General features: G+C 41.9%; 1 pseudogene; it reads left to right on the top strand.

Annotated features, from left to right (window-relative positions):
• The first annotated feature begins 525 nt into the window (after window positions 1-525).
• The window catches only part of LOC101567388, a 13,346-nt pseudogene continuing 3,362 nt past the window's right edge, over window positions 526-10,509 (top strand).

Genomic DNA, 10,509 nt, shown 5'->3' with positions numbered 1-10,509 from the left:
TGATTACTAAATCAGTATACTGATTGGTTTGGCACCACCTGAATCCTGGTAGCCTGGTTATAATGCAAAGGACAAAAAGAAGCTTCTCTTCTCTGTTCCTTGCTTACTTTTACTGTCTTCTGCTTGTCATGAACTGTTGCCCTTCTGCCAAGCCACCCTACCTTGTAGCCAGCTGATTATGGATTGATACAAACTGAGAGTTAAATAGACCTTCTCTCCTTTAACTTTGGGTGCTTGATATTTTATTTCAGCAATGAGAAAATTAACTAAGACAAAATTTGGTGCCAGAGAAGTGAGTCATTTCTGTAACTGTACCTGACCATATGGTTTAGGAGCTTTTGGACCTGGCTTGTGGGAAGGGGAAGAGTTAGAAAAGGTTCAGAGATGCCAGCTGAAAAAGTAGCATTAGAACACGTGAAGCTATATTTGATGCGGAGATGTGGTCAGAGCTCAGAAGACCAGAATGCTGATAGAAATGCTGCCAGCAAAGACCAGGTTTTGGGAGGTTTTAGCTGGCAAGAGGGACTATGTTTGGCTGTTGGACTCCAGAACATGTATGTTATGCCTTGGCAGAAAGTTTGCCTGCAATTTGCTTGTGTCCAGAGAATATGCCTGAGATTGAGATTAAGGGAAGTGAACTAATTTACCTTGCAGAAGAAATTTCAAAGCAGCCTAATGTTGAGGCCATGCCGTGACTACTGTCACAGGCATTTAGCTAGATCTATGTTGAGAATCAAGAGCAAAGAGCCCACCAGAATGACTCAGAAATGTTGATAATTTTACAACAAAGGAAGCTCTAGTAGACTTGAGACCTGCAAAGATGGAAAAGAGAAATTTGTCACTGAAAACAGCAGAAGGAGAAGGCCAAGTATTTCAGAAGAAAATAACTGAAAAGATGGCTTGAGAACATTGCAAGAACTAGCAGGACTCCAGCCTGCACAGCATCAGAGTAGCAAAATGGGGAGATTTTTCTTTAAGAAGAGAGCCTAACCTCAGAGCATCGTGTTCCAGAATGAGAGTGACCCAGGAAATTTGTCCCTTGTGATTGAGCTCATGTGGTTCAGTGATCCAGGCCCTTGACTCCTACCGCCAAGAAAGGGGGAAGCCTGGTTTATTGTTCCAGCTGGAAGCAGAACTTGACATCACTCACATGGTGCTGGTTTCAGGTGTATGCAGAATGCAAGAACTGTGGGGTCAATAAGGTGTCTTTTGAAGCCTATGTTTCAAAAGAGACCTGGAAAGCCAATCATTGTATCCTGAGGGGGCAGTGTGAAGTGGAGAGTGAGAAGCCAAAGGTGCAGTGGAGACCCAAGAAGCTTGGAGATGCCAGAAACTTGGATCATCTGAAGAAAACTGCCAGAAGGGAGCAGAGCTGGACCCAGAGAGAAGCCATGGGAGCTACGATCATCCTGAGTTCCAAATGAGTACAGCCACCCAAGCCTGTTGGAGTTCACATCTTGCCTCAGATTGCTTTGAATGCTGGATGTGGAACTACAAGATATAATGTTTGCCTTGCTGGATTTTGGACTTGCTTTGGTCCCATTCCTTTGTATCTCCCTATTTCTACCTTTTAGAATAATAATGTTTGTCTTGTGTAATTAAGTATTGGAAGTGTTTAACTTCTTTTTTTCCATTTGTACATGAGCTCATAACTAAGTTTGCTTTAAGTCTTACAAGAGACTTGGAACTTGGACTTTTTAGCAATGCTGAAACCGTTAGTACTTTGGCTACCCTGAGATGGACTAAATGTCTTTTCTGTGAAGGGCTGTATGTAAGTCTTTGGGGAGAGCAGGGGTAAAATTTTATGATTCTGTCTATATGTCCACCTAAAGCCTCATGCAGTCATAGCTAAGGCTTCTTCAGAGGTGGCTGCATCTAAAGTACGTGAATGACTTATGGTGCAATTCTAGGATTAAGGGTGGGTGATTACTAAATCAGTCTACTGGTTGGTTTGGCACTACTCTAATCCCCATAGCCTGGATACAACATAAGGAATAAAAAAAGGCTTATCTTCTCCCTTTGTGCTTGCTTTTGCAGTCCTGTGCTTGCCATGAACTGGTTCTGTGCTGTACCTGCCCTCTTCAAAAACACCTTGCCTTAGAGCTAGCCGATTGTGAACTGAAACTTCTACATACCATGAACTAAATGAACCTTTCCCCCTTTATCTTTGGGTGTTGGGTATTTTGTCTCAGCAATGAGAGAAAAGTAACTAAAACACTCAGTAAGTGACTAAATAGTCCTGGCTGGCTGGGACTGTTGGATCTTACTACTGAGCTTCCCAGAATGCTGGATCACAGGCCTGGACTACCATGCCTGGCAAAATTGTAATATGGTTCTCCTCAGTGGTGGTAAGGAGGGTTGAAAATGTGGAGTGTAGGAGTTGTGCAAAGGGTCAAGATGAAGACAAAGAAATGATTGTGGAAGTGGTTGGAATGATTAGGAGTGGAACTAGGGCAGAGTTGCTAGGGATGAAGAAGTCTGCATGGTCAAAATGGCTGCTAACATTTGTTGAAGATTTCATTTCTCCCAGGTAGTGCTCTTCATACTCAGTATGAAGTTTCTCAACAACCATTCAAAGTAGTCCTGTTACTGTCATATTAAAGGTGAGTGACTGAGCATGGTAGGCTGATGGCTGTCACCCACAGGGTTAGCCACAGCCTAATCCCCAGAGCCTGCAGGTATGTTACTTGACAGATGGGATTAAGGCTCCCAAGATAGGGAGATGATCCCAGATAATCCCTGTGTGCCAAATAGAACGAAAGTCCTTTACATAAAGGAGGCAGGAGGGTTGCAGTCAGAGGAGAACATGAAAGGGCAGGAACAAAGGTCAGAGAGGGGAGAGGATGCTGTACTGCTAACTTTGAAAACAAGGGACCCAGAGCCAAGTGGCTTTTTCTGGGCACTCTGTAAAGAGACTTCTTGCAGTTATTCCCCAGTACCCTTCCTTTAGAGTAAAAGGAAGTCTTTTCTATAGGAAAGTCTTTTGTTTAATTGTCTGATTATTGTTCCATTAAAAGACTTCTTATTATATTAAAATTTCCATGAAAGTCATTTCTATTTTATTTTCCACTGACTCAGTGGCTAAAGCTTGTCTGATACAAAAATATGCTCAGTCAACATTAACTAAAAGAAAGGAGAGAGGGAGAATTCTTGGCTGGCTTAGGGTGCTATATCTTCTGGCAGTGTTCTCATTGAGTCTCAATGTGTAGAGAACACGGATGACTCTTAATTGGGCAGCTCTTGGGAGTGATTGGAAGACAGGGTGAGTCACCAGGGCTAGCATCAGCTCCAGAAAGCCACCTGCTCAGCGATGTCACCCAGTGGCCTACTGAGAACTGCATAAAGCGAGGCCATTTCCATCTGATGTGGACCAACTCTGATGTACTATTTTAGCTCCAGAGATTCTTGGAGAGCTAGCCAAGGTTGTCAGTGGACCCATCTTGCCCTTGCTCTTTGCTACACTTTGTCCTGCTTCCATTTTCTGTCTACAAGTGTTGGTTCTGTTTTAGCCTGCTTCTGGAGACCTCCACCTCAAATAGACACTTAGCATGGAATTTATCTTGGGTCACAGTAACTTTACAAAGAAAAAAAACAGAATCCAGAATCTAAGAAAAAAATTGTAAAAGAATGTAAGCTTGAATGGCTGTGACTCATCCACATGGCTGACACTGACAAAGGATCTACAAAGTGCGGTACAGGGTTACAGGATAAATCATGAGGGGACTTGACTGACCATATCAGATACAAAAGTTACATTTCTTGTTATATAGGTCTGGCTTTATCTTGGTCTTAACCATCCATCAGAAAAGTGTAAAAATGAGGCATATAAAGTAAAGCCATATTAATATGCTGAGCTGTGAAAGGCTCAAGTCAACAACTTCTGCGGATAACCCACTACTATTGTGGACTGCTGGACTGTCATGGATTGTTTTGCTGAATTTATGCACCTATAGTATTTAGATGCCAATGGAATTCCCATTTCTGACAGGACAAAACAAAAAAAAAAAAGCAATACAAAGGAAGGACCATTTTGTATCTGTATACACAGAATAGTTAGGATAGATATATGGCTACTTTCACTTAATTCAATGAGAAGAAAGATTTGTACTAATAGTGTTTGGACAGGATATCCTGTCTCCATCTTGTACTATGGATAACCACTAAGAAGATAACAATGTACAATGTATTAATTATTGAAACTGTCCTATTAATCAGTTTTGAAATTGTCTCATTGCTATTTGTTTCTCAATAAAATAAAAAAAAAGAGCTTAAGCTTGAAGGAATCCTATTATTATGATCTTTCCATTGAGTTAGGAAATTATTGCTATTAATCAAGATTTAATCTTGAATAAAAGGATTCCCTAATGCAGTGATGCTCCCAGCAACATACTTTCACAGCCAGCAGTTCTGGTTCTTGGGAGTCTTTTCACAGCCACAGACTCAGGAGACATCTTTCCCTCCAGTCTGTCCACCGTTCTGGGTTTCCTGTGCCTGGGAAGGACACCAACCTCATCCAAGGCCGTGTCTAAGCCCCTGAGGCTGTCCTTTGGACCTCCCTCTTTTCCTAAATGGATCACCAGTCGCCACACACCCTTCTCCTCCTTTTCTCTTGGATTTGATCCTGTCTCTTTGTCCTATTACCCTCTTACATTGGGCTTTTTTCTGTTTCTGGATTCACTTCTGATCCATTTTTAATGACATACCTCCGTTGTGTCTTCCTTTGTCTCCACTCTGCTGAAGTTCTCCTGAGCCCATGGTGGTGCAGAGTTTGGAGTCTCTCTGAGCTCCACCCTTGAATTTGCCATGACTCCCTGTTCCTAGGAGTAGTCACACGGAACAGTGTGTAGCTCCTCAATCTTGTACACCTCTGGGCCTTCACCCATGTTGTTCCCACACCTTGACTAATCTCCTCACTGTCCCAGGTAGTGCTGATTCCTACCACTACTCACCCTTACTTATTTTCACCAAGGACATTTTTTCTGATGGGAACCTGAAGAGAGACAGTGAAGATGACTTGCGAAACCTTTGGGTGGTGCAGGACTTGGTGATAAACTGGGTTTTGCAACTGGACTGTCTTTTAGGATGCCTAGAACTTAAGTAAACATTAAGCAAGATGCCTTATCTTTTTGGACCTAGTAAGTTGCCAATAAGTTTAATATTTGGTAGATCAGTCCTATTTTGCAATTCTTTCCTTTTTTCCCACAGAGATTTACAATTTTCCCTCCACAATTTATTTTCCAAATGAAATTTCAAAAGATTTTTTTTCCATTTAAAAAAAAAAACTTGGGGGGCTGGGGAGATGGCTCAGTGGAATAAGTGCTTCCCTTGCAAGCACAAGGGCCTGAGTTCAATCCCCGGTTCCACCAAAAAAAAAAAAAAAAAAGAAAGAAAGAAAAAAGAAAACCAAATTGAGATATTTGTGTTATGTTAATTGTAGGCATTATTTTGAAAAACTAGCATCTTCAGAACTATGTTTGAAAATAAAACTGCAGTAGACTCATTTTTTCCTTTTTTTTTTTTTTTAGTTTTAGGACAAGGTGTATAGGGTATACAGGGTCTCACTGTGTAGATTGTACTCATTGTGATCCTTCTGTTTATAGCCTCCCAAGTCCTGGGATTACAGGCATGCATCACCATGCTCAATCTCAATTGCTGTCTCATTGCTCCTCAGGGGTGGGGCTGGAATGGTAGGCCAGAGGGATTGAACGCCCGGACCCTATGTCTGCCTAAGCAGGCATTTTAATCCACCAAGCTATTTGGCTGGCCCAGCCTCATTTATTCCTACTTAAATACCTGTTGTTGAGCTTGGGTACAATTTAGTGGTAGGGAACTTGCCTAGCAGGTATAAAGCTCTGGGTTTAATTCCAGGACTGAAAAAAATAAATAAATTTCTTGCAGTTCTCCCTAAAGGGAAAGTGATGTTCCTACCGGACTTAACGCCAGATATGTTTTGACCCCTGCATGCCTTTCCTTGTCCTTCACAGATTTAGAGAATATGATAAGGAGTCATGGCTGGAATCTCTAGCAGATTGAAGATGTGAGCTGGAAATCAGCATTCACCTATTTGCAGTGGCAGCTGGAGTGAGGGGCTCCTACGCCTGATTACATTTGACTGTGTACATCCATCCCCTGGAAGAGTATGTGTTGTCACCTGCAGTCAGTCACCCAGAGGGTATGTATGTGAAGAAGGCTGCCTTTCTTTTTAGTCTTGGGAGGACTGTAGCTTTCTAAAGTTTGGCTGCTGCCTCTTCACTTTTGAATTTCACCAGCTTCAAAATAAACAACTCAGCTGCATTATGCTCAGCTTGTAGCACAATCTGCACTTTCTGGCCCAGTTAAAGTTTCTTTTGGCTCTTTCCGTCCTTTCTTGGCCTTCCCCCTTCTCCACGTTTCCCCATTCTCTGCCCTGCACAAATCTGGTGGTGGAGATGAAGATCAGAGATAGTGGGTGACTTACATAGAAGTAGAGGGGATGTGGAAAAACAGCTAGAAAATTAACTCAGCAATGTTAAGACTTGCTGGCCAGAAACATAACTATATTTATTTTAAAATAGTATGTCATTCAAAGTTTTAAAACTTAATTCCGGAGCTGCCCTTTGAGACACAAATGATATATAAGAACTCAAATGCAAGAACCTTCATGGAATATAGACTGATTTTTGGCATCGTAGCATACTTGCTTACATACTATGTTAGCTGGAAAATCTTATAGAAATTCAGTCACAGTATTTGAGAGTTGAATTTTGTGGCTGTCTCGCTAATGCTCAGATGTGAAAACAGCTCTTCCATTGATTCTAGCATTGAGGGGAGAGTTACAGCACAATGTTTGAACTCCATAGATTGTTACTTTGTTGAGTAGTTTCAAACTTTTCTCCAAACAATCTTACTGGAGAGGAGCTAAAATGGGAAGTTAATAGGTTGGGGGGGTGGTCTTAATAGATTAACTTGTAAATTTGTTTGACCTGTATCTCTTTGCTTCTTCATTGCCAAGGTTGATATTGGGAAATAAAGTAATCACAAGATGAACCTCACAAAACAGGACTATTATTGAATAATCAGAAGCTTTAAAGTGAATTATTAGAAGGCAAAATAATGCTGAGAGTTTTCTTGACATTTATTTCAGTCTGTCTTGCTTTGTAGGTGTCCTTCTGTGGGGAAATAGCCCTACTTCAGCAGCACTTTTCGATCACACTGAGGAGCTGCTGCTTTCAATCCTAGAGGAACTGACAGATTTGAGAATCATTTTTTGCAAGTGCAAAATAGGTATTTCAGACTTAGAAGCCAGAATTATAATTTAGCAGTTACTAAACTAAAAAATGAGGGAGGACAAATAGCATATGCACATTTTTTTATCCTTAAGAAGTGTTACAAATGTACCTCGTTTTCCCCTTTAGAGAACAAAAGTTTAGTCATGTAAGCAGAAAAAATTAAAAAATCAAGCCATTTTTGTCTCCTGAGATCTGATGTGAATTCCCGAGCTTGGAGTTCAGGGACATTAATTGCCTGTACAGACCTGCAGGGAGCTGAACTGAGCTTCGCTGGAGGTCGAAGCCAGGAGGCAGACGATAGAAGGTAATGAGCTGCCTGGGCGACGGGGCGCAGGCGCACTCGCTGCTCATCTGAGAACTCCCGGTGTAGGGTGAGGACCAGACTCTGAACAATAATGAGGCAGACAGGAGCATCGATTGAACCTGAAGCAGAGGTGAGAGGCAAGCCACCAAAACCTAAGTCCAGATGGTGAGAGACATCTGAGGCCCCAAAGCAGCCTCTACAGGGCGCACCACCTAGCCAGGGATGAAAGTTAGAAGCACGCCTTTATCTGCTATTTGTCCATTTATTGGAGGGAATTTCTGAGGCTTCATCCAGCAGAGCCATTGGGTGTGCGCATACATTAATCAATTCTGTCCTTCGCATAGAGAAGGTGTGAAGTGCTGAAACATTGTAGAGCTATATTCAGAGGTACCTTGGTCTGTTAATTAAAGAACACTGAAAAGTAGAAAAGCAAAGAGGAAAACTCCATTGCACCACACCCCATCACTGCTCTGCTTCGGTGATGGCCAGCATTCACACATCCTGGAGAGGGGTTTTCATTTATTTCTTCATTCATGGTCATTTATTTTTATGAAAAGAATTGGAAAAAAGACCCAGGAGGCAACACCAGTCTGTCACAGGGACAGCAGAAGCCCACATTGTCACCAGAGTGCCCTGGACCCCTCTGCCATGACATTATTAGAGGATTACCTGCATTGCTTGTTAAATGAGGGCTATTAGCTCTGTGAATAATCAGGTAATCAAAAACTAGTTACTGCTTTGACTTTATTACAGGTTCTTCAGCCACTTACATTTAACATTTTTTAATATATCATTATTTTAAATACACATCATTATTTTAATTATATCCAATTAAATATACCTGCATCTCCCCAGCATGCATCATTATGTACTTTACTAAAAGCACTTTGAATCAAATTGCACACCGACATTCTTTATTATAGTTGATGTGCACACATCTGCAGCAGGTTTATACATTTTGGAGATTAATTATCAAGACATTTGTTTAGATATTCAGAAAATGTGAAACCTAACCAGAACCCAAGTTTACCTTGGGATATATAATTTCAGGATATTGTTGTCCTGTCACTTTATCAGTTGGTTTTTCTATTTGGAGAAAGTATAGACATGACTTGAAGTCATTCTGGTTTACCAAGACCATTTATATCCAAGTCCTGAAATTATTCATTGCTTCTGTGTCCTCCTGAAAAGTACTTCCCTTGGCTTCTGCCAAATAGTGGCCCTCAGATCCACTGAAATAATCACATACCTAGTTTTGCTAAATGGTAGACATGTGAGAGATATAAATACCCCTTGATGATTACTTTTAGCTGATGTGGAGGATTTTAGCTTTTCTTTTACCCATGGGTCTTTAACTTTTTATATTTGGTTTTGTATCATGCAGCGAGTGTAAGAAATTCTTACTACTTGCATTTGACGCATGATAGAAGAGAGTTTAAGATCTTTCAACTAAAATCAAACCCATCATATTTGTATTCTAGTCATCTCTCTGCCGCGGAGTGGTCACCCCATCTCCCTGACTGCTTGCAACAAACTGACCCACTAAATAAACTCATGACAGAAAGGCTCATCTCTAGCAGTTAATAGTAGGCAGCTAATCGGTTCTGTTTGATGCCTATGGCTTGGCTGGTTCCTGTGTGCTAAACCCGAAGTCTTTAGGTGGACTCTGACTTGAATGCTGAGCTCCAGCGCCCTGGGATTGCACATTCTCAGCTTCCTGCATGTTTGAGCAGAAGCCTTTCTTTGTGGTTTTGGAGGACTCAGCTCTTGGCCCTGCTGGCGTTTGTGTTTCAGGGAGGATGACTTTGTCCCAGCAGTGCTGCTCCTCACCCCCTCACACCCTTGGACAGAGGCTGGGAGTTAGAATCTGGTTCCTCCATGACCTGAGATTTATCCCTTGGAGTCTCTAGCCTTAGTTTTACCATTAATACTAGGCTGCCACATTGCAGTAGCTTAAATGTAAAGGCCTAAAAAATTGGGCATTTAGCATTGACTGTTCTGAGATTGGGTGGTCTTCTGCATCACTGTTGGTAGACCTAGCATCTGGTGAGGACCCATATTCTGGCTTGTGGAGGGGGCGTCACAGGGCAGTGGAGGCAGAGGGGCTCCTGGGGTCTCTGTTGCATAGCATTAATGTCATTCATCAGGCTCTACCCTCGTACCTCGTCACTTCCCAACTGCTCCATCATAGTAAGACTAGGTTTCACTATATATGCAGGAAGGGGGCAGCATTTAGCCTGTAGCTTTCAAGTCTACAACCTTGTCTCTAATTCTTTTCTTCCTTCCTTCCTTTTCTTTCTTTTTCTTTTTGACCTTGAGCTCACCGTGTAATCTAGGCTGATCTCAAACTCACAGTGATCCTCCTGCCTCAGCCTCCTGAGTGCTGGCATCACAGCAATGGTGCATGTCCTGACTCCCTGTCCTTCCATTGTTCATATTTTGTTCCTATAACATAGCACATGTGTGATTATCCTCTCCCTGTAAAGAGTCTATGAACACACAGTAAATGGCTGAGTTCCCTCAAGTTTACTGCCCCTCACCACCCTTCCTATAGTGAAAGACAGCTGCTTATAGAAACCTTGTTAGTTGTCCTGAGCCATGGTGTGAGCTCTGCAAGGCACAGGCTTCCAGGAGGACACTGGAAACATGGACAATGTGTGAGGCTCTGTGAACTTCCTTTTCTCCCTTTCCAGTGACCAGGAAATTTGAAAGGAAAGACATGGCGGTGAAAAGAGTAGAGGAAGGATGGAAAATGTTCTTCTTCAAAGAATTTACTTCTTTACAAAAGCCTGCAAAACGTGTGCAGTGAGTGGTACTTATTATTTCTAAGTTTTGTCACTACAATGACCAAGTTTTCTATCAACAGGTAGCAGGAGGTAGACTGTGGTAAGAGTATATGTAAGGAGCTACTTCTTTCAAAGAATGTTCTTTATCTTT

Source organism: Octodon degus, unplaced genomic scaffold, assembly GCF_000260255.1.
Source record: "Octodon degus isolate 3935 unplaced genomic scaffold, OctDeg1.0 scaffold00095, whole genome shotgun sequence".
Taxonomy (NCBI): domain Eukaryota; kingdom Metazoa; phylum Chordata; class Mammalia; order Rodentia; family Octodontidae; genus Octodon; species Octodon degus.
This window is presented reverse-complemented; position numbering and strand designations above follow the sequence as displayed.